At 41.4% G+C, this 25,469-nt stretch overlaps 1 protein-coding gene and 1 long non-coding RNA gene across 2 annotated transcripts in view; both read right to left on the minus strand.

The window, feature by feature from the left end:
- LOC117504102 (protein diaphanous homolog 3-like) overlaps positions 1-25,469 on the minus strand; it is a 546,585-nt gene that overhangs the window by 301,503 nt on the left and 219,613 nt on the right. The gene's annotated exons all lie outside the window — the stretch shown is intronic.
- On the minus strand, positions 1,484-25,469 carry LOC117530033. The gene is made up of 3 exons (XR_004566172.1): positions 25,459-25,469; positions 7,079-7,080; positions 1,484-1,679 (listed from the first exon to the last, which is right to left on the minus strand). It is a non-coding gene; the product is annotated as an uncharacterized LOC117530033 (long non-coding RNA).

Raw genomic sequence — 25,469 nt, forward strand, 5'->3', positions numbered from 1 at the left:
CCTACTGTGAAGCTTGGGGGTGGAAGCGTCATGCTTTGGGGGTGTTTTTCTGCACATGGGACAGGACGACTTCACTGTATTAAGGAGAGGATGACCGGGGCCATGTATTGCGAGATTTTGGGGAACAACCTCCATCCCTCAGTTAGAGAATTGAAGATGGGTCGTGGATGGTTCTTCCAACATGACAATGACCCGAAGCACACAGCCAGGATAACCAAGGAGTGGCTTCGTAAGAAGCATATCAAGGTTCTGGAGTGGCCTAGCCAGTCTCCAGACCTAAACCCAATAGAAAAATCTTCGGAGGGAGCTCAAACTCCGTGTTTCTCAGCGACAGCCCAGTAACCTGGATGATCTACAGAAGATCTGTGTGGAGGAATGGGCCAAAATCCTTGCTGCAGTGTGCAAACCTGGTGAAAAACTACAGGAAACGTTTGACCTCTGTAATTGCAAACAAAGGCTACTGTACCAAATATTAACATTGATTTTCACAGGTGTTGAAATACTTATTTGCAGCAGTAATACAAATAAATTATTTAAAAAAAATCATACATTGTGATTTCTGGATTTTTTTTTTTTTTTAGATTATGTCTCTCACAGTGGACATGCACCTAAGATGAAAATTTCAGACCCACCATGATTTCTAAGTGGGAGTACTTGCAAAATCGCAGGGTGTCAAATACTTATTTTCCTCACTGTACATACAGGTGCTGGTAAAATATTAGAATATCATAATTCCATTCAAAACGTGAAACTTGTATAATGTATACATTCATTCCACCGAGACTGATATACGAGGTCTGTTAGAAAAGTATTCGACCTTTTTATTTTTTTGCAAAAACGTGATGGATTTGAATCACGTGTGCTTGCATGAGCCAACCTTGAACCTTCATGCGCATGCATGACTTTTTCACACCTGTTGATTGCGTCATTTGCTGGTAAGCAGCCTTTGTGTGAGGATGGGTGTAGTCTCTTGTCAGATTTTCGTTGCAAGGAAAATGGCGGAACGACTGGAGCAGCGTGACTGCATCAAATGTTGCCAGAAACTGGGTGACAGCCAGGTGGAAAACCATTCGGAAGATTCAGACGGCTTTCGGTGACGATCCTATGGGCATCACACAGACTAAGGAGCAGTACAACCGGTTTAAAGACGGCCGCACAACAGTGGAGAGCGAGCCACGCTCCGGTCGGCCAGCAACATGCTGAAATGACCAGATTATTTCCAAAGTAAACGCTGTGGTGATGCAGGACCGTCGTGTGACTATCCAAGAAATTGCGAAAGAGGTGGACATCAGCACTTTTTTGGCACATTCCACATTCAAATCCATCAGGTTTTTGCAATAAAAATATAAAGGTCGGATACTTTTCTAACAGACCTCGTATTTCAAGTGCTTATTTCTGTTAATTTTGATGATTATAAGTGACAACTAATGAAAATCCCAAATTCAGTATCTCAGAAAAATCTGAATATTGTGAAAATAAAACCCATTCCAAAATGTGGGGGAGATTCACAAAGAGTGGACTGCAGCTGGAGTCAGTGCTTCAAGAACGACCGTGCACAGACATATGCAAGACATTTTCACCTGTCACATTCCTTGTGTCAAGCCACTCTTGAACAAGAGACAGCGTCAGAAGCGTCTTGCCTGGGCTAAAGACAAAAATAAAAAAAGACTGAACTGCTGCTGAGTGGTCCAAAGTTATGTTCTCTGATGAAAGCAAATTTTGCATTTCCTTTAGAAATCAAGGTCCCAGAGGAGGAGAGGCACACGTCTGTGCATGGTCTGTAATTGCGCATCGGAGTGATTCTTTCCCCAGTTAAGATAGAAAAGCTGCACTAACATGCTAATGAACAACACATTTTTTTGATTACCTATATATCACAGGAATTGTGAAAAGACGTGGACATCAGCACATTAAGACAGACGTGCGGAGGAGTTCCGCGTGTCGCGGTGGGGCTGCATGGCGCAAAGCAACGCCGTGATGAAGCCTTCCAGGACATGTTCGGGCATGTCCAGCTCATGCACAATGAGCACATCAACAGTGTCCACATGGAGGTCTCTCACAGTTTCTGGAAAAAAATTGATGCAGCAAAGCTCCAAATCGTTCAGACATTTATTCGCAATAAAAAAACGACGAGAGGGTGGACTAGTGCTCACACAAAGCCTGTTCACAGGCGAATAACGCAACCGACAGGCGTGAAAAAACTCACGCATGCGCACGAAGGTTCAAGCTTGTCTGATGCAATCACACGTGAGTCAAATCCATATGGTTTTTGACAAAAAAAAAAAAAAGAGGTCAGATACTTTTCTAACAGACCTCGTAGTACATGTGTGTGAATGAGAGGGAGTCCAGTAGAATAGTGCAGTTACAAGGAGTAGAAGTGGTGAAAGTAGATGAGTTTAAATACTTGAGGTCAACTGTCCAAAGTAATGGAGCGTGTGGTAGAGGGGGATTAGAGAGTGCATTCAGGGTGGAGTGGGTGGAGAAAGGTGGCAGGAGTGATCTGTGACCAAAGAACATCTGAAGGGGAAAGACTACAAGACAGTACTAAGAGCAGCTATGTTGTTATAACTTAGAGACAAAGACAGGAGGCAGAGGTGGAGGTGGCAGAGGTGAAGATGTTGAAATTTTGGGAGTGATGAGAATGGACAGGATTAGGAATGAATATATCAGAGGGACAGCTCAGGTGGGACGCTTTGAAGAAAAAGTCAGAGAGGTGAGCAGAGGAGGGACCCAGAGTATATAGGGAGAAGGATGCTGAGGATGGAGCCACCAGGCAGGAGGAGAAGACGGAGGCCAAAGAGGAGGTTTATGGAGGTGCTGAGGAAGGACATGCAGTAGGTGGTGTGACAGAGGAAGATACAGAGGACAGGGTGAGATGGAAAAGACTGATCTGCTGTGGCGACCCCTAATGAGAGCAGCCAAAAGAAAAGCTATGCCGATACTGATATGAACATTGCCCATCCCACCCCCTTTAATTTCACTTTAGAAAACAAAGACTCTCCTATACTAGAACTGAACTGAAATACAGAAAAAAAATGAATTGATTTAACTGAAAACTACTTCTGATAAATGTTTTTTTTCCATGTTTGACATAAAATCTGGTGGTCTTTGGAGTAAAAGTATTGTTACCTGGTCACCAGACATCATAACCTTGTTTAAAAAACAAACAAACAGTTGAAGCTATAAACTAAAGCCTGGGTCCCACCAAATAATGAAGGATGAATAATGAGCCACGCAGCGTGTTTTCTTTGCTACGAGAGGGTTTCTTCAAATATCGTGGGAGAATAGTGGATCTGACTGGCTCTTAGAGGCATTATCTTCAGTTAATGAGGCTCCTCTCTGAGCGTGGTGCTAATTTCAAGATGTTCAAAATTTAGCAACAACAGCGTGGCGCAGTTTGTGTACGAGTTACGACGATGACTTAGAGGGATGTGTGTGATGCTTACGAGGCTGCTAAAAGTCCATTATCCGTGCGCCTGGCAGCTACACAGGACCTGAGAAGCTATTTTTGGAGCGGCTGCCCTCTTGCAGACAGTTCCGCCTGCTCTGTGCACTGGATGCTGTATATAAAATAATTATTTTGTAGTGGATTAATCATTTACTGCCAAACGTTGGATGCTGAAAACACCTGTAATTGCTTCTGGAATCACAGAGGACTGTTTCATCTGGATGCTTTTTTTCCTCTCTTTCATGCTCCATGTGATATGCATTTTGAACAGCTTAAGGTAACTATTTTTAATGTTTTATAGCTTGATAAAACAGTTCCTAGCTGTTAAGGTATGTCTATGGTTGAATTAATATCTTGTTAATGGATTACATGAGCTCTGCTGTGTGTGCGCACTGCGCACTGAGGCAGTGACTCATCACGCTCCAAAGGAGCATTTAGGCAGAAGCAAGATCACAAAAGTGATTTTTCAGTCAATATTGGACGAACACAGTTAAAATTTGGATGACTGTGTGAAAATGGATGTGTGTTTAAAGCCGTGGAAGAAGTAACTCCAGTGAAGCCACTAAAAGCAGAGAAGAGCTGTGCAGCAGCACAGAAGGAGCGCGCACACAAGAGCGATTTTGAAGACATAACACAAAGTTAAAAGTTGTATCACGGTGACTTGCAAGCTGCGGAAGAAACATATCTTTTTTGAAAGTGATCCACATGAGTTGCGGCAGCAGGTGTATATAATTAAAGCGGCCACATGTATGCAGAATGGCAGCATGCGCGCAAAAGAGCGATTTTGCAAAAATAAACGGACAAAAACAAAGATAAAAGACGGATCACGGTGTGAAAATGACTGTGGTTAAAGCCAGGGAAAAAAATAAAGCCAGTAAGCCACGGATGGAAAGGAAGCCAGTGAGAAGGAGAACAGAGGCGGTTGTCCACGAATGGAGAACGGCAGCACGCAACCAAAACAGCAATTTTGCAGAAATAAATGGACGAACACAAAGTTAAAAGTGGGATCACAGTGTGAAAATTACTGTTTACAGCCAGGGAAAAAATAAAGCCAGCAAACTGTGGAGCCAGCGAGGAGCACAGAGGCGGCTGTCCAGGAAACCTTGGTTCAGTTCTTGCTGGTCTAGTGCATTACATGTGGACAACAACCTGGTGCACAGCACATAACTGCGGATCTGTACTGGGGCGTCTATTTTTGGACTGCATTTAAAAAATGTAACATCTTTAAATGCTGCTGTGAATTGAAAACTCACACTTTAAAAGGGACCAGGTGTGGGAGGGCTGGAGGTTTGGACCAAACGTTTTATCATGGTGTTATCACGGCACTAAGCGTGATGCGAGCCATTTGAGGCTCGCATCAGCCCAGGCTTAAGGGTTAAGTTTTTTTTCTTTACTTTCTTTTTTGTACTTTTCATGATTTTGACAAAGTCTATTTTTTCTTCACTGGTAACATTTACACTGCAATTTAATACAGCAATTAAGTATTTTATTTTCAAATACTATGCAAAACATTTAACAATTTGTGTTCATTCAGGACAACAGGCAAAAGTTCCCCATTTTCATTACTCAAGTTAATTTAAAAAAATAAAAAGTACTCTTATTTTCCTGAGCCAAAAAATTATCCAATCTGTGGCTTCAAAACTGTACTGATTAGAACTGTGGCTTTTGTGTTCCATGACACCAACAGTAAATATAATATAAATATTTTCATCACAACTATCTATCATATACATTACTGGGGGGGAAAAAGAACATCTATAAAGTTATTAAATTCAGTTATTAAATTCAAAGTGGTTGAAACAAAAACCTAAGATGAGAATTTCAAAGGAGACTGCTAACAGAAAATAGGATGGCAGGGAAGTGAATTAAAAAACACCTGAGACTAATTAAAGCGGTTTAGTGTTCACTGACAGAAATGACATTATTTTGAATGCGTTATCGAATATAGTAAATCATGGGCAGAAAAAATGAGAAAAAGAACAGAGCATTGATAAATACAATTCACACATACTCAAAGAATGACAGTGATATGTCTAAAGGTGGCAAGATGGCCTAATTTAAACCCAAAGCTTTGCAACCCTTTCAATTTTTCTCCAAGCAGCTTGTACAAAAAAGTATCAATTACTGAACAAATAAAAGAATTACAATGCATAATATACTTTTCCACTTTCATCCCAAACAAGTGTATACAGACATCAATCTTATATACAACAGTCTGTTTTACTATAGTCTCACATAGTTTTATGCAATACTATCATGACCAACCCTTTGCTCGAAGAAATAACCTGTAAAAGACACGTGATTAGACCTTTCAGTCAAAACAATAAAACGCCTTGCAAGGCTATCACGTTGGCAGCTGGAGAAAAAAGTAACAGATGCAGGCTGAATTAACAGCCTACAAACTGTCACAACTTTGATTTAAGGTACAACTTTGCTTCATTAAAAGAAATGTTTAGCAGATGGTTTCAACGAAGTGGCCATGCAGACACAAAACATCTGCAGGAGCAAAATAGCATCTAATTTAAAACTGGACACTTACTGCTGCTTGCAGATATAGAAAACAATGACTAATCAATAATAAGTCAATACAGCAAGTGGGCCCATTTAAGAAGGGATTACTCTTCAACTTCACAGAGTATGCAGCAGGAAAAGGACCTGTTACAGAACATTACTTCCTAAAGTGTTCATTAAAACAAAAATGATATAATCGTTAGGGGGAAAAACAGCTAAGCTGTAATAAAAAGATAAAGGCATACTGATGCAAACATTAACTGAAACTTCATTTCTCCCACTGTAACCACAAAAGTCATGAAGATCCATGAAACTCTAGTCCTCAGGAATGTCAGAACAACAATTAAGAAAAAGTTTTTGCCTATTAGGTGTCCTTAGTAAGATACCAAATTGTCTATACAACGTGCCGTAGTAGCAGCGAGGATAGAACTATTTTGTAGAATGTAGATGACCAGTTATTGTCAGCCTGCTGAAAACAATGATAGAAGCCACGGCCCAGTTGTTACTGATTTCCTAGACTGGTGCAGTAAGTGTTTTCTTGAGATGAACATTGCTAAAACAAAAGACATGATCATTGATTTTCAAAAAACAGTGCTCCCAGTCAGAGGTAACAGTTTTAAAAGGTCATTATGGCCACCAAATCTGTCAAATGATCATGATGTAGTCAGTATTCATCTGGACAAGCATGTTAGTGGCACTGAAGTGCTTACAATTACAAAGTGATTACAAATCCAACATTTACTTTCAAAAAAATACCTTTGATCGGCACCAGATTTACAAATAGTCACTGTCACACTTTTTCTTCTTTACAAGTTGAGTGTGTCAGCACATATAAAATATCTTGGAATGGCCTTCAACTGAGCTTTGAGGCAAACTGCGACACTGTGTACAAAAAGGGACGCCAGCGCCTGTATTGCCTGAGAAACGGTCCGCTTTTAACACTGACAGAACCATGCTGACCTTGTTTATCATGCTTTATAGAATCAGTTTATTCTTTGTCTTGTTTCATGGTTTGGAAGTGTGTCCCTCAAAAACAAAAATCGTTTAAACCGAATTGTGAAGCCAGAATCTCTGTATACTAAACAGATACAGAGGACAGTTGGTTCGATTATGAGAGACGACTCCCACCATCTTCATGGTGAGTTTCACCTGCTCCCCTCAGGTCAAAGGTTTAGGGTACCAGCTTGTAAAACCAAACGTTACAACAGCTTTGTACCAGCAGCCATCAGTGCTGTTGACAAGTAACAGAAACTTAAATATAACTTATGTATTTATTTTTTGTATAGTTTCTTTTACCTTGTTTTAATGAACAGCACATTTTTATTTATTTATTATCCTTTGGCTTGGTATGACATGTTTTTAGACTTTTTATATATTGATGTTTTAACTTATCTTGCTTTTTATTTCATCTTGGGGCCGTCCTTGTTCTTTTAGCACTGTCACGTTGTCTTGTTCTGTGTGTTTACAAAATGAGATGACTCATTCACTGTAAACCAAATTTACCCAAGGGTATAATAAATTGAATCTTGAACTCTACCACAGTCAGAGTTTCAATATGATGTCAATATGAGTTTCAATATGACGCGTGGACGGGTCCGCGCGTCGGGACGCAGCCGGCGCGGTGCGGTGGCACAGGAAAAACACCTCCGTGTTGATAACCATTTGTAAAATCCAGGTGGCTTTTGATGGCTTTCAGTGGAGTGAGTATATGAGAAATTGTTTAACAGCTGGACATGTTCCAACGGAGGTGTTTTTCCTGTGGCGGAGCGTCGCGGCGGCTGCGAGCCGACGCTGCAATCCGTCCGCACGTCTTTCATTAAAAAAAATCTCCTTTAACAGTGGAATATCCGGATAAAATGCTGAAACTGACTTCTTCTGAATCTTCTCTGTTCTCTCACGACGTCCTGGATCAATAGAGCCTGAAATGTGCTTGAAACCGGCTGACGACGGCGCCTGAGAGCGCTGCGCGACGTCTCGCACCGTGGGAGTCCTTAAAGCGCAGTATCACCTCAAAATCTCTCATCAGCCGTTAAAATTTTCACTGAAAACCAGCTTAATTTTTCGAACCGTGTCCACTTCGATGTGTCTCACAGGTTAGAAAAAATTTTGATCAAACAAAGCGCCAGTCTCCCAGCAACTTCTCAGACAAAGGAATTCCGATGAGGGGCTGGACGACCTCCGCCCACAAGGAGTGCTCACAGGCGAATGACGTCACCGACAGGCGTGGAAAAACTCACGCATGCGCACGAGGGTTCAAGCATGTCTGACATAAAAACATATGAATGAAATCCATATAGTTTTTGAAAAAAATAAAAAGGACCTATACTTTATTGACAAACCTCGTAAGTCAAAGCCGGAGCAGATGGTGAGAAAAAGAACAACGAAAAATAGAATCAAAATCCTGGTCAGGGCCAAAACCTGACACTTCTATTGAACTTGCTAAATAAAATCACACACATGCACACTTTTAATATAGAGATGATTTACCACCCCCTACTGGAATGGCATACGAGTCTGGAATGTAATAATCAACATCCATTATTCAGTGTTAGCTAATATCTGTAGTTTTGGCAGTGTTCATCCTTGACTCACTGCAATACATAAGCATACCAAACGGCAAACGTCAGCTCTTCAGTTTGTCCATGATGGAAGCTACAAATACGGGCGCATGCACACAGAGCTTTTTGTCTTTTCTACATTGCGTTGCAAGCAAGCGCTTTTATTTTTACACACCCACAAACAGAGACTGTGGTGGAAGACATCAAACGCACTGTAATTCTCACTCATTGTAACGACAACACCCCTTGCACCTAGAGTTCAAAACTGCTTCCATCTAGCCGTAGCTACTTGTTTTAAACACTGAGTGCCTTACCTAGTTCTACTGATTATATATTAAGGTCAGTGAAACTCTGGACTGAAGAGGCCACTGAGAGGCTGAGGGACTGTTTCAGAACCACAGACTGGAGCATGTTTCAAAACTCCCATGGTGAAGACATCAACGGCCTGACCCAGTGTGTCACTGACTACATGAACTTCTGTGTGGAGAGAACTGTGCCCACGCGGAGGGTAAGGTGCTTTCCCAACAACCACCCTGGGTGCCCCCGAGCTGAAGGTCCTGATGAACCAGAAGAAGAGGGCTTTCAACTAGGGAGACAGAGAGGAGCAGCATGGAGTCCAACAGGAACTCCAGTGGAGGATCCAGACAGCCAAGAAGGAGTATGGAAGGAAGATGGAGGAGCAGCTGGCCCAGAACAACGTCAGGGACGTGTGGAGATGCCTCAAGACCGCCTCCGGATTTGGGCAGGGTGCCAGCAGGACTGCAGATGGAGATTCTCGGTTTGCAGAGGAGCTAAACAGTTTACTTAACCGTTTTGGCTCCTCACACCTGCCCCCCCCCCCCCCCCCCCCCCCGCCTGCTCCTGGCTCTCCACACGTCTCCAGCAGCCAGCCCTCCAGTCCCTCTGACCCCTCACCTTCTTCCCCCAGTCACCTCCACTGCACCCCGGACTTTGTCCCTCCTCTCACCCGGACTGTATTCAGCACCAACCCACCTCAGCTTCCCCCCTCCCTCCCCCCTCACTGTGACTCCAACTGAGGTGAGAGGCCAGCTCCTGCGGCTGAAGCAGAGGAAAGCAGCAGGACCTGATGGGATCTCCCTGGGCTGCTGAGGACCTGTGTAGATGACCTCTGTGAGGTCCGCAGCCACATCTTTAACAAGAGCCTCAGCCTGGGGGTGGTCCCCACCCTGTGGAAGACCTCCTGTGTGGTCCCGGTTCCCAAAACACCGCACGCCAAGGAACCGGCCCGCTACAGACCAGTTGCCCTGACCTCCCACCTCATGAAGACCATGGAGCAATTCGTCCTGTCTCACCTCCACACTGTGGTGAGCGACATCCTGAACCCGCTGCAGTTCGCCTACAGGTCCAACATTGGGGTAGATGATGTTGTCATTTACCTGCTGCAGTGGGTGCTCACCCACCTGGAGACCGGTGGGAGCACTGCGAGAGTCATGTTCTTTGATTTCTCCAGCACTTTCAACACCATCAAACCGGTGCTGCTGTGGGCGAAGCTGGAGGACGCAGGTGTGGATGGACATCTCGCCGCCTGAACCATCGACTACCTCATTGACCGCCAGCAGTACATGCGGCTGCCCAGCTGTCAGTCTGAGGTGGTAAGGTGCAGCACTGGGACCCCCCAGGACACCGTCCCCTCACCTTTCCTCTTCAGCCTTTCCAGCCATCTCCAGAAGTTCTCTGATGACTCCACCATTGTGGGTCGTGTGTCTGAGGGGAACGAGCTGGAGTACCGGTCGGTCATCACAGACTTTGTGGACTGGTGTGAGCGCAACCACTTGTGTCTCAACACCAACAAGACGAAGGAGATGGTGATCGACGTCATGAGGAAACCACCACCTCACCCACCGGAGAACATCCGGGGGGAGGACATAGAGACCGTGGACAGTTTCAAATACCTGGGTGTTCACCTCAACAACAAACTGGACTGGACTCAACACTAACATCCTGTTCAAGAAAGGCCAGAGTCACCTCCACCTCCTGAGGAGACTGAGATCCTCTGGAGTGAGCAGGCCTCTGCTTAAGACCTTCTATGACTGTTGTAGCCTCTGCTCTCCTCTATGCTGTTGTCTGTTGGACCTCGGGCAGCACAGAGCTGGAGAGAAAGAGACTGAACAAGCTGGTCGGGAAGTCCAGCTCTGTCCTGGGCTGTCCTCTGGGCTCTTTGAAGGAGGTGGCTAAGAGGAGGGTGTTAGCCAAGTATAAATCCATCATGGACAACTCCTCTCACCCTCTGCACCGGACTGTAGTGGAGCTGAGTAGCTTCTTCAGTGACAGACTGAGGCACCCTCAGTGCAAGAAGGAACGATACCACAGGTCGTTCATCCCTGCTGCTGTCAGACTGTACAATAACACTGAAATAACCACATGCAATATTATTAATATGTCCACATATCATGAGCAATAACTCGTTTACAAGCACTAATGTCACCTTATCACATCTAAACTCCATTTCACATATTGTAAAGAAGATGCTCCTATCTCTTTTTCAATCCCAATCATGTTTATATATGAGGTCTGTTGGAAAACTATCCAACCTTTTGTTTTTTTGCAAAAACTATATGGATTTGATTCATGTGCGCTTGCATCAGCCAAGCTTGAACCTTTGTGCGCATGCGTGAGTTTTTTCACGCCTGTCGGTTGCATCATTTGCCTGTGAGCACGCTTTGAGTGAGCAGTGGTCCAGCCCCCTCATCGGATTTTCATTGCAAGGAAAATGTTTGAACAATTTGGAGCTTTGCTGCATCAAATTTTTCCAGAAACTGTGAGAGACAGCCAGGTGGAAACCATTCGGAAGATTCAGACGGCTTTCAGGGACGATTCTATGGGGATCACACAGATTAAGGAGTGTTACAACCGGTTTAAAGACGGGCATGTTGTAACATGCCCAGCTCTTGCACCATTCGGAAGATTCAGACGGCTTTCGGTGGCATTTCAGTCGTGTGACTATCCGAGAAATTGTGGACAAGATGGACATGCCACAACATGTCCTGTGAGGCTTCATCACGGCGTTGCTTTTTGTTTGCTTTATTATTGTTATTGCTTATCTTTGCACACGCTGTTTGATGCACATTTTCCTCTACTCGCACTCATCTTGTGTGTTTTTTTAAGAGCTGATGTAACATGTGAATTTCTCCACTGTGAGACCAATAAAGTCTTATATTATGTCCACTGTCTGGTGAGTTTTCATGTCATATGTAAGTTTATGTATGTATGAATGCGTTCTTTTTGCTGGATGCACAACAAAATACCCCACTGAGGATAATTAAGACACCTTGATAACATGACAAATAAATTGACTAACTACAAAACGCAATGAATCAATAAGACTAACACTATTAAAATTACATGAACAACAATAACATTTAAAACCTCAAAACCAAAAACTCCCATGGTGCTTTGCAGCACAACATCCATTGTTCACTGTTAGCTAATATCGCTGATTTCTAGTTCGAATTAGTCCGATGAACTTTCCGTTTTTTCAGCGTTCATCCTTGACCCAAAATACAAAAGCATACCAAATGGCAAATGTGAGCTCTTCCCTGTTTCTCCAAGATCGAAGCTATATACATGCACGCATACAGAGGCCAGTTAGCTATTATAATATCGATGGACATAGCATTTGCTCCCTTCTTCAAAAATGAGACAGTAGCTTTAACCCAATGAGGCAGTGAGTGGTGTCAGAAATGTAACACTATGAGACAAAGTGTAAATGTAAATTTACACACAGTAGCTTTTATCCAGTGAGGCAGTAAGCGGTGTCAGGAAATTTAACACTGTAAAGCCCGTCACAGTGGCGTATTCGTAGAGCTGTTCATTACAGCGTATTGTCTACGCTGTAATGAGCAGCTCTCCGCCCACTTCATGAGGAGTTTTTTTCTCAATATGCAGCAATATGTTGAGGACCACGTGCGTAGGATGGAAGAAATTAAACATGCTTAATTTTCTTTGGCGTACAGCACAGTATGGAGCCTTCATGCGACTACACACACACAGAGATAGAGAGAGAGAGAGACTATCAATAAAAGCGCTCTCTCCCAGTTTAACAAGTCACAGCATTTCGTTCAGGGCAGCCTTTACCACAGCCAGACTCAGCAGCATCTGGACACAATGAAAGTGATCAGCCAAGACAAAAAAAAAAAAAGATAATGTTAAATGACTGTTTTTGAGCCGCACCATGCAGTAGAGAACAGAGCGCAGTTCCACAGAGGCAGAAAATAGCACTGAAACTGGTGCAACATGGCACACGCGACTGTGTGCACACATTAAAACGCGAACACATGCAGCTGCAAGTATGAACGAACACTGTTAAAGGCTGAGTACGCGCGTATTTCAGGCGTATTTAAATGAAACAACGCTGCAATGAGCAGCTCTACGAATACGCCACTGTGACAAAGGCTTAAGAAAAGAGTGTAAATGTAAATTTACACATAGGAGCCTTAACCCAGTGAGGCAGAAAGCTGCATCAGATACTCTCATCTGACAGTATTTTTTTTCAACATTTTTGAGTACATTACTGCATTAACAATGTAATAACTGTCTTATTTGAACAAGAGTTGAACCTGCACTGATTTCATTGTTAAACTGGCTCTTAAAAGGACGAAAAACTTTCTGAATCAGTTTTTCACACTTTCCTGTTTCACAAAGTGACGCTGTGTGACAAAGACTGATAGTTTAAGACAGTTAAATTGCTCTGTTGCTCGAAGTCCTCTGTTTACCAATGATCACGTGATCATTGGTAAACAGCTTACAGTTCCTTGAAAACTATTATCTTTTGTTTTCATGTGAAAATGAGTGTCTCTCCCCCCCTTCTGTCCTGCCCTCTCTCACTTTCCTCCCCCTCCTTCCCTCGCTCAGCTTCAAAGCAACACCAACTCCTGTTTTCTTCTCAGCAAAACAGAGCTTTTCGGAAACATGAAGCATTTAAACTGTAAAATAAACAACTAATTTCTGAATGTAACAGCAGCTATGGAGACAGGAGAAGGTCTGGATAATTTAATGAAGATTTTGATGGTGTTTTTTCCCCCCCTTTTACTCAGACCGAGAGACACTCAAGGAGGAAAAAAGGAAAAAAAAAAAAAATCTGACCAAAATGTTTTTTTCATGGCCAAATCATAAGCCGTTCACCATCGACCATTTTATAGAAACCCTTCTGTGATAGCGTCCTAGAGTTTAAGGTAAAACAAGGTGGAGACGGCTCAGAAAATAGCAAATTGTTCTCCTGCTGAACAAGATTATATTTCACTCACTAACCATTGCTGCTCTTTTCCAATAGTTATATTACAGAAAGGCTTTAACCTACACATTTAAATACCGCAAGATAAACACATCTCATCTTTTCCTGAGCTTTTACTTCATTCTATAAGGATTTCCCCGGATCCGGGTTTTAACTGTCTTTCAACCAGTGTCATGTTAATTTCTCCAACAGATAGTGTCCTCAGTTATTTTACTCACCTGCATCAGATGAGTGACTGATTATTGACAGACTATTTCAATCAATCAATCAATCAATTTTTTTATATAGCGCCAAATCACAACAAACAGTGCCCCAAGGCGCTTTATATTGTAAAGCAAGGCCATACAATAATTATGGAAAACCCCAACGGTCAAAACGACCCCCTGTGAGCAAGCACTTGGCTACAGTGGGAAGGAAAAACTCCCTTTTAACAGGAAGAAACCTCCAGCAGAACCAGGCTCAGGGAGGGGCAGTCTTCTGCTGGGACTGGTTGGGGCTGAGGGAGAGAACCAGGAAAAAGACATGCTGTGGAGGGGAGCAGAGATCGATCACTAATGATTAAATGCAGAGTGGTGCATACAGAGCAAAAAGAGAAAGAAACAGTGCATCATGGGAACCCCCCAGCAGTCTACGTCTATAGCAGCATAACTAAGGGATGGTTCAGGGTCACCTGATCCAGCCCTAACTATAAGATTTAGCAAAAAGGAAAGTTTTAAGCCTAATCTTAAAAGTAGAGAGGGTGTCTGTCTCCCTGATCTGAATTGGGAGCTGGTTCCACAGGACAGGAGCCTGAAAGCTGAAGGCTCTGCCTCCCATTCTACTCTTACAAACCCTAGGAACTACAAGTAAGCCTGCAGTCTGAGAGCGAAGCGCTCTATTGGGGTGATATGGTACTACGAGGTCCCTAAGATAAGATGGGACCTGATTATTCAAAACCTTACAAGTAAGAAGAAGAATTTTAAATTCTATTCTAGAATTAACAGGAAGCCAATGAAGAGAGGCCAATATGGGTGAGATATGCTCTCTCCTTCTAGTCCCCGTCAGTACTCTAGCTGCAGCATTTTGAATTAACTGAAGGCTTTTTAGGGAACTTTTAGGACAACCTGATAATAATGAATTACAATAGTCCAGCCTAGAGGAAATAAATGCATGAATTAGTTTTTCAGCATCACTCTGAGACAAGACCTTTCTGATTTTAGAGATATTGCGTAAATGCAAAAAAGCAGTCCTACATATTTGTTTAATATGCACTTTGAATGACATATCCTGATCAAAAATGACTCCAAGATTTCTCACAGTATTACTAGAGGTCAGGGTAATGCCATCCACAGTAAGGATCTGGTTAGACACCATGTTTCTAAGATTTGTGGGGCCAAGTACAATAACTTCAGTTTTATCTGAGTTTAAAAGCAGGAAATTAGAGGTCATCCATGTCTTTATGTCTGTAAGACAATCCTGCAGTTTAGCTAATTGGTGTGTGTCCTCTGGCTTCATGGATAGATAAAGCTGGGTATCATCTGCGTAACAATGAAAATTTAAGCAATACCATCTAATAATACTGCCTAAGGGAAGCATGTATAAAGTGAATAAAATTGGTCCTAGCACAGAACCTTGTGGAACTCCATAATTAACTTTAGTCTGTGAAGAAGATTCCCCATTTACATGAACAAATTGTAATCTATTAGACAAATATGATTCAAACCACCGCAGCGCAGTGCCTTTAATACCTATGGCATGCTCTAATCTCTGTAATAACATTTTATGGTCAACAGTATCAAAAGCAGCACTAAGGTCTAACAGAACAAGCACAGAGATGAGTCCACTGTCCGAAGCCATAAGAAGATCATTTGTAACCTTCACTAATGCTGTTTCTGTACTATGATGAATTCTAAAACCTGACTGAAACTCTTCAAATAGACCATTCCTCTGCAGATGATCAGTTAGCTGTTTTACAACTACCCTTTCAATAATTTTTGAGAGAAAAGGAAGGTTGGAGATTGGCCTATAATTAGCTAAGATAGCTGGGTCAAGTGATGGCTTTTTAAGTAATGGTTTAATTACTGCCACCTTAAAAGCCTGTGGTACATAGCCAACTAACAAAGATAGATTGATCATATTTAAGATCGAAGCATTAAATAATGGTAGGGCTTCCTTGAGCAGCCTGGTAGGAATGGGGTCTAATAAACATGTTGATGGTTTGGATGAAGTAACTAATGAAAATAACTCAGACAGAACAATCGGAGAGAAAGAGTCTAACCAAATACAGGCATCACTGAAAGCAGCCAAAGATAACGATACGTCTTTGGGATGGTTATGAGTAATTTTTTCTCTAATAGTTAAAATTTTGTTAGCAAAGAAAGTCATGAAGTCATTACTAGTTAAAGTTAATGGAATACTCAGCTCAATAGAGCTCTGACTCTTTGTCAGCCTGGCTACAGTGCTGAAAAGAAACCTGGGGTTGTTCTTATTTTCTTCAATTAGTGATGAGTAGAAAGATGTCCTAGCTTTACGGAGGGCTTTTTTATAGAGCAACAGACTCTTTTTCCAGGCTAAGTGAAGATCTTCTAAATTAGTGAGACGCCATTTCCTCTCCAACTTACGGGTTATCTGCTTTAAGCTACGAGTTTGTGAGTTATACCACGGAGTCAGGCACTTCTGATTAAAGCTCTCTTTTTCAGAGGAGCTACAGCATCCAAAGTTGTCTTCAATGAGGATGTAAAACTATTGACGAGATACTCTATCTCACTTACAGAGTTTAGGTAGCTACTCTGCACTGTGTTGGTATATGGCATTAGAGAACATAAAGAAGGAATCATATCCTTAAACCTAGTTACAGCGCTTTCTGAAAGACTTCTAGTGTAATGAAACTTATTCCCCACTGCTGGGTAGTCCATCAGAGTAAATGTAAATGTTATTAAGAAATGATCAGACAGAAGGGAGTTTTCAGGGAATACTGTTAAGTCTTCTATTTCCATACCATAAGTCAGAACAAGATCTAAGATATGATTAAAGTGGTGGGTGGACTCATTTACTTTTTGAGCAAAGCCAATAGAGTCTAATAATAGATTAAATGCAGTGTTGAGGCTGTCATTCTCAGCATCTGTGTGGATGTTAAAATCGCCCACTATAATTATCTTATCTGAGCTAAGCACTAAGTCAGACAAAAGGTCTGAAAATTCACAGAGAAACTCACAGTAACGACCAGGTGGACGATAGATAATAACAAATAAAACTGGTTTTTGGGACTTCCAATTTGGATGGACAAGACTAAGAGTCAAGCTTTCAAATGAATTAAAGCTCTGTCTGGGTTTCTGATTAATTAATAAGCTGGAATGGAAGATTGCTGCTAATCCTCCGCCCCGGCCCGTGCTACGAGCATTCTGACAGTTAGTGTGACTCGGGGGTGTTGACTCATTGAAACTAACATATTCATCCTGCTGTAACCAGGTTTCTGTAAGGCAGAATAAATCAATATGTTGATCAATTATTATATCATTTACCAACAGGGACTTAGAAGAGAGAGACCTAATGTTTAATAGACCACATTTAACTGTTTTAGTCTGTGGTGCAGTTGAAGGTGCTATATTATTTTTTCTTTTTGAATTTTTATGCTTAAATAGATTTTTGCTGGTTGTTGGTGGTCTGGGAGCAGGCACCGTCTCTACGGGGATGGGGTAATGAGGGGATGGCAGGGGGAGAGAAGCTGCAGAGAGGTGTGTAAGACTACAACTCTGCTTCCTGGTCCCAACCCTGGATAGTCACGGTTTGGAGGATTTAAGAAAATTGGCCAGATTTCTAGAAATGAGAGCTGCTCCATCCAAAGTGGGATGGGTGCCGTCTCTCCTAACAATACCAGGTTTTCCCCAGAAGCTTTGCCAATTATCTATGAAGCCCACCTCATTTTTTGGACACCACTCAGACAGCCAGCAATTCAAGGAGAACATGCGGCTAAACATATTTAAACCCTGACTTTCGGTTCAGTAGTTGCCAGATACTTGTGAGCATTGCCAGACTCTTGCAGACCTACCATGTTCTTCCAGAGCCACGATCCATGATCCAGACCGTTACCAAGATGACCAAGCCTGATTGCCTCTCTGTGACCTTGACCACATCTTTGTGCTGTGTGCTTAAGATGCCACAGCTTCCCGAACCTAAAGTTCAGGTAACCTGGCCTAATTCCCGTATTAGAGCAAACCATCTTTCCTGGTGTTACAGACAATTCCTGCATGGCTCCCATGCTGCCCTGGCTCCTGATTCCTGGGTACCTGCACAGTTACATTACTTTGGAAGTCCTCGGCTCTCTGCTAAGAGCGCAACTCTACTACACGCCAGTTAAGTTCTTCCTCGTCTTAGTGGGATCCTGTTCTCACTCGTTCCCGTCTGTGACTGTGCTATGATGAACTGTTCCAAAACTTCTTCCTAAGAAGTGCATGAACTCTGATATCAAACAATTAAGAACCCAGCTGTATCAAGTCCTGCTTAATTGGAACTGTGTCAACGCGCAGCACTTGACCTCTGGATACAATTTATGAACTATGAACAATTCCTAAACAGTAAACCTTATTTCATACGAAGAGAACATTATTTCCTCACGTCCAAAGCAACCTGTGTTAAGCCTTTTGTGAACTGACTGTTTGAAGCTCCAGCATTACGAGTGCATTCACTCACCCTGTGTGTCTTTATTCCCCATAGTTCCTGGTTTCGGAGGCGAGGGTTCCACCTGGTCCTTAGTAATCATTCTCCTTCAAGACTGGCTGAGGACACTGCAGCTCCCTATTTCAATGCCAGAAGGCGGGCCATCTCTCCATACTGCAGGCATCCCAGAGCAACACCTTTTATTTATCGTTTATAAATAAATATATTTTCCTTTTTACTCCTTCCCGTGTCCAGCTCCCTGTATTTGGGTCCATTCAGTCCGGACCCTTAACCATAATACATTCAATACCAGTTACGATCTCAGGCCTGTTGCCAGGATCTGAAACGGGGTGGGTTCCTTTTTGATGAAAGTGGACCTTTGTTGGCAGGGGGTCTGACCGCTTGAAGCCCGCAGAAGAGTTTGGGGTTTTGATGTCCAAGGATGAATTCTTGATAACTATTTTCTCACCACAACCCCCCCCCCCCCACCACCACCACCACAACCAATTGCGTTGTACTGCTCAATGTGTATTGTAATTGCACTCTTGTACATTTTCACCTTTTCTTTGCCTTTCGCCAAAATGTATATCACAACCTGCATGTTTGGTTTTTTTTAATATAATATTTATTTCATTCATTTAAAAGAAAAAACAGAAGAGCAGAAATAAAAAACCATTACAAGCCACTGAATGAAAAGGAGCAGATGGAAGAACAAGTCATATTTTCTGCCCCTTTTTTTACAATACAATCTTGCAATATCAAGCATCATTATTCAACATAATTTAACAGATTACATTTCTTTGACTGTCACGTGCCACCGACTTATTTCATAATTTTAAACATTATTTAAAAGATTACATCCCTAACCGGTTACATTTTAAACTTCAAACATTCTAAACATTAACAGATTACATTTTTGTCACAGCCCACTGACTTATTTCATACATAGTCTCATACTTAATACATCTAGTTGAATACGTTTTTTAAATAATTTAAGCGAGCTTGATTCTTTGATTTCTTTGTTGAGGTTATTCTATAATTTTACACCATTCACTGCAATACTCCGTTCCTTTATCTTGGTTCTGAATCTTGGTTTTTTAAAGACTTCTATTTCAAATTATAACTACTTACTCTTTTCAAACATATTTTGAATGTTTATTGGTAAGGTATTTTTATTCGCTTGGTGCATTGTTTGTAATATTTTCAAATCAACAAAATCAAGAAATTTAAGTACCCTATACTTAATGAACAATGGACTAGATGGATCTCTAAAACAACTGTTACTAATCACTTTTAAAGCTCTTTTCTGCAAAATAAATAAAGGTTGTGTATAAGTTGTACATGTTGATCAGATTACTAGCTACAGGAGCTGTAATCATGTTCACATTTTTGACTTCCCTCATCTTAACTGACCTGATTTTAAAGCTAGAACCCCATATATACATATATACATATATACATATATATATACATATATACATACATATATACATATATATATATATATATACATATATACATATATATATATATATAGGGTCTAGCTTTAGTTCACATATCACTTTAGTTGCAGAAAAATTTAATTAACTAAAGTTATTTTTATATGGCTCATCAATTAAACTTAATCACTGTTGTGTGACTGTGTCTGTGTGAATGTGAGGCATAATTGTAAAGAGCTTAGAGCTTCTGGAGCTGTAGTAAAACATAGGCCCAGAAGAGGAGGAGGACAACGAAGTAGAAGAAAAAAAAAATGGTTTGCAGTCTCTGAACAGAAACAATCAAGAATGTAGGTATTTATATAGAAAGCGTGACCTGATTGAGAGGTAAGAAGGTTGGATGAGTGCAATTTAAGTCACGTATCCTCAAAGATTTTAGGTATACGTTGGAGGGATGCATCAAAGTTCTGCAGCTGTGTTTATAGTTTAACCACAGTGAGGACACTCACAGAGACAGAGCGGACTTTGAGAAGTTTAAAAATGTTTGTAAAACTCTGCACTCTTTGCACTGAGACACTCAAACTGCCCCCTCATCCTCATTCTCCAGCAGAGTGCAGACAGGACACAGAGGGACAGACACAGAGAGTCACTGCAAGGTCAAAAAACAAAAACAGACATTCTAAAAATTCTTGAACATTTTCAAAGCAGATAATTTTATTTCTTGCATCCAGCCTTGATTTTGCTTCAGTGTGAACCCTGTCTTTTGGCAGCCTAATTGACGGAAATACATTGTAGTGACGGAGGACTTTAATCCCTGGATGCTGCTTTCAGGTACCTCACAGAACACTAAAGTGGCTGACGAGGGATGTCTTTTTTAAAAATGTACGTGTGAATTTGGAACTCTGCGACCAGCTACATGTAGCGCTGCATAAATAAACTGTCATATCATCTGTTATAAACATTAAAATGCTGAATAACTGCCCTGATAATCAGTCAGGCTGATAATCGGTTGACCTTTAATTAAAATCAGGTGAGTTAGGGAAGCCATAAATTTGAAAATGATTAAGGCTGTGATGTCTATGTGGGATTGGGTAAAGCAAAGAAAAGATGAAAATGTGCAAAAGAAAATACTAATACACCACAAATTAAGCAGTACAAATATTTAAAAAGTTGGGTTAGAGAAACACCATACCCTACAATTAATGTATTTGAATAAAAATATAAGCAGAATTAAGCACATTCAATTTCAGATATCATGATAGGAATAGTGTTTGATGTCCAATGATATACATGCCAAATTTTGAGAAATATACAGCCATAGTTTGGCTAGGAGTTGTCTCCATTTGTGCTCAGATACAAACTTCTGGAACTGCGAAGACCTAATATGGATCTCTTTCGTTTTACAGCACTGGTTCAAACCTCAAGACAATGATGATCCTCAAGAGTTTAAGCAGTAACTTCATTACGCTGGCTCAAACTGTGTGAAAACCACTCCACTCAAGAGCTGTTCTTTTTTAGAACTCTTCATGTTTCAATGCAATGCCAACGTCTAGGCTAAAGAAAAAAATAAAGAATTGGAGGAATACTGATATTGAAAAGCTCTTTGTGGTAGTTTGACTGGCTAACGTTATGATTTTTATCTTCTCACAAACACATTTTTACAGTAACAGAGCTGAAGGAGAGAAAGAGCAGTAGCTCTCTGAGGAAATTGCCCTCCGTTCCCCTCCATCACTGCAGGTCTGCTCTCCCCTCCTCTCCTGGATGTCCGCTATTAGACACGCTCAATTGGATTCCTGTCAGATGTGCAGCCTCGTCCTGTGTCTCCTTTCTACGGGTGACTGAGCATGCTCTGTGTGTGTATGCATGTTTGCAACAAAATAAGCAGCTATCTTTACAAATAATAATATTAAAGCCAAGAGAAAATAATAAACATGCACAGTTCCAGACTGAGATAGCTACAGGCAGGGTATTGGCCTCACACACCACAGCACAAAGATGTGACTGGTGCTGAGATTTACTGTATCCATACATTCAGTGACCTGGCCTTGACTTTTCCCAGGTTGTCTGTATGATGTGACCAATTGAGTGAATGGCTGAGGGTGTAAGGTGCTTACACCTTAACCTGTCAAGGAAATAAATAGGAGTTGCCACCATATAATACTAGTTTTTTATAACCTTTGGCTTCCTCAACCTTTTGGTGACAGTCATTAAATGGAATGCAGGTGCTTACAGCATATAACTGCAAAATTCAAACTTCCACCACATTATCATTGATGATGATGATCATCATCATCATCAATTTTTTCTGGACCTGTGAGGGATATCCGAGTGGACACTATTCGAGAAATTAAGCTGGTTTTTGGTGAAAAGTTTAACGGCTGATGAGAGATTATGGGGTGTTTCTGTCGGTGTAAGGACTTCCCACGGAGCGGGACATCGCGCAGCGCTTCCAGGCGCCGTCGTCGGCCTGTTTCGACCTGAAAACATCCTAATTTAAGGCTTAATTCACCCAGGACGTCGTGAGAGAACAGAGAAGATTCAGAAGAGGCCGGCATGCGGACTTTATGCGGACATTCCACTGTTTAAGGACATTTTGTAATGAAAGACGTGTTGGGGCATAAGCACTGATGACTGCAGAATGGCATTCACGTCCATGTTGGAGACAGAGTGTCAGCAGTCGTTCATTGAGTGTGTCAATCATGTTAAAAAGTAATTTTGGTCATAATCATCGTGTGTGTGTGTGTGTATACACAGATTCGAAAACAAAGATAATTCCAGAAACAGGTTGAACGTAAGAAGAAAAATGAAAACATCTGGCTGTTAGTGACGACAGTCAAGCGGAAAATTCAACTGAAGTGTAAATAAAACTTCTGCCACCTCAATACTGAGCCTGCCACATAAAAAGCATAACTAATGGCACATAGGATAAAAGGGTGGAAAGTAAATGAAATTCATTGGTGTGCATAGTAGTGCATTAGCTACCATCATTGGTCACACAAACTGGCCTGCTGCACTAATCCCACTGATTAAACACGAGTTCCACAGCTCCAAAGCTACAAATATCAGAGAACGAAAAGGCCGTGAAGTTCACAGATGACATAAAGGTCTGAGTGATGATACTGGCTGAGAACGGAGAATCTGCTTTGTGTTATACCACAGAACACAGATCTAAACGTTTTACACCTCCAAAAAAGTTAATTTAGTTGTTGCAGCAACAACAACAATTCTACACTCAGACAAAAGTGTTTCACTGTGACACAAAGTGACCAATTTGGCTTTCATTTTCAACTGCGAGGTGAAGAAAGGCTGAGAATAGCTTCAAAGACAAGAAAAACTGCTGGCTGGATGTAATAAAATGAAAAGCAATAACTTCATGCTAATGATAACATGATCAACATTCATTCTGTTACACAGGACTGCTCAGTGACACCAAGAACAACTGAACATGGTAAACATAAACTGCAGTGTTGTGGTGTAACATCACAGTTGATACGTGACCCATAAGGACCACACCCCACCCAATGTGAGCCGTCGGTTAATTGGAGTTTACATACATGTGATTTTGTGTCATGGTAACTTGTTTTTAATGCGATAACTACATTCATTTTGATGCAGTTACAGTAAAAAAAAAGAAGAAAAAAATCAGGTTCAGTGCAAAAGGAATCTCAGTTCATGTTAAGAGCTGTTTTTCTGAACAGTGTCACACTCAAAGCGCATGCAAAGCTAAGGTGGCTGAAAAACCACATCTCTGGGAAATAAGTATTCCAGATAAAGCAAAAAAAAAAACTCAGGGTAACATTTTTTCCCCACATTATGCTTTGACTAGGGCTGCACAATAGGGCTGCATACTCTGTTCGCCGCTTTGAAATATTGTAGCCTTCTACCGCTACACTGATTTCCCAGGTAATTATTCATTCTTCATATTCTTACAAGTTTCAGAGCTTTCTCGGGCTGTAAGCGCAGGCGGCAAAATCCAGTCACCGGACAGGACGTGTGAAAGTGAAGACAGGCTGTGAAAAACTGGGCTGTGGAGTGCAGCTTTTCCACAAAAGCCACATTGATAAAGCCGTTGCTCACCATGTTGAGCAAAACTCTGATCGAATCCAAATAAAAGCATATTTTAATAGTTAAACCTGATTCACTTAAAGTGCGTGTCATTTCTCGTTGTCTGCGAGTTAATCAGCTAGTGCATTAACACAGGGTTTCTTAAAAATACACAAACACACCACCTCATAATTAGGCTTGGGTATCGAGAACCGGGTCTTTTCGGGTATTGTTAAGAAATTATTCGATCTACCGATAAATAGTCTTTTTGCTTAACGATTCCCTTATCGGTCCTTCAGAGTGTCCGTTGTTTTTGAGGGTGTTTGTCGGGAAAATGATCATTTCTCTATGTTGATTACAGACCCCGCAGGGGCTCTGTAATCAATCCCTTCTCGCGCCTCCACTTTGAAGTGTGAACCAATGAAGCAATGGTTCATTGGTTCACTAGCTCGTTGGTTCTTTGATTTGCTGTTCTTCAGAAGCAGCAAGTCCACTTCTTATCCCCTCTCAAAGCCATTAAAATATGTTAATCGTGAGTCACTTTTGTGTGGATTAAAGTCACTAACTGGGACTCTTGTTGCGAGAAAGAAACAAGAATCGTCCTCCGTTCCGTTGGCACAGCTCTAAACACTGTGCGGCTCTATGTCCAGACAGAGTCCACTCGGAATTAATAACTTCAAAACGAATTACCGCTATAAATAAAATGACACCTCTTTCTAAACGCTGTAATACAGACAAGAAACTACAATCGACGAAAACTTGTTATCCTCCCAAAATGAGACGTCCTGCATTCTTTGTGAATTACATCCTGATGTGCAGCGCAGCCAGCTAGCTGCAAGAGCTCAGCTCAGATGTACAGAAAGACATTCATGCCAGGAATGTCTCCAAGGAAATGCTTTTGACAAAAACTACATATTATATTTATTTCTATTTATGTCCAGAGATCAAGGATCCACCATGTAGTGTTTAAGGATCCAGTGACCAATTTCACATTTATTGACTTTAAGACTCAATAAAATGTTGACACAGAAAACCTGTAAAAGAGATATTGATAAGGGAATTGATAAGGAATTGCATCAATAAGCAGAATCGATAATGGTATTGATAAAATCTTATCAATACCCATCCCTACTCATAATGCAATAATCCATTTCAAATAATCAGTTCAGACAATCTTTCATTTAAAAGGCTTTACTTTGCTTTTATTGTGCCGCTTTGTAAAAGCTGTAGCTTCTACTACTATGCTGACTAGCTCCTAGCTCTAAGACTCCTGTGTACTTCATTTTTTTTGAAGAACAGCGGAAATTTTGACAGTGGAAATGTTATAGCGCTACATACTGGTATACAGTATGTAGCGTTCAGGCACGTTCAATATATCAAAAAAAAATCCTGCAATATATTCATATATCGCAATATATATCGCCATAGGCAAAAAAGAAAAAAATCACAATGTCAATTTTTTCCAATATCATGCAGCCCTAGCATTGACCTACACAGAGACATTACAGAGAATGTCTTCTTACACCTCCACAATATTACGAAGTTTTGAATTATTCTGTCTACGGACACAGAGACACTCATGTCTT

This window comes from Thalassophryne amazonica, chromosome 2 (assembly GCF_902500255.1).
Source record: "Thalassophryne amazonica chromosome 2, fThaAma1.1, whole genome shotgun sequence".
Taxonomy (NCBI): Eukaryota; Metazoa; Chordata; class Actinopteri; order Batrachoidiformes; family Batrachoididae; genus Thalassophryne; species Thalassophryne amazonica.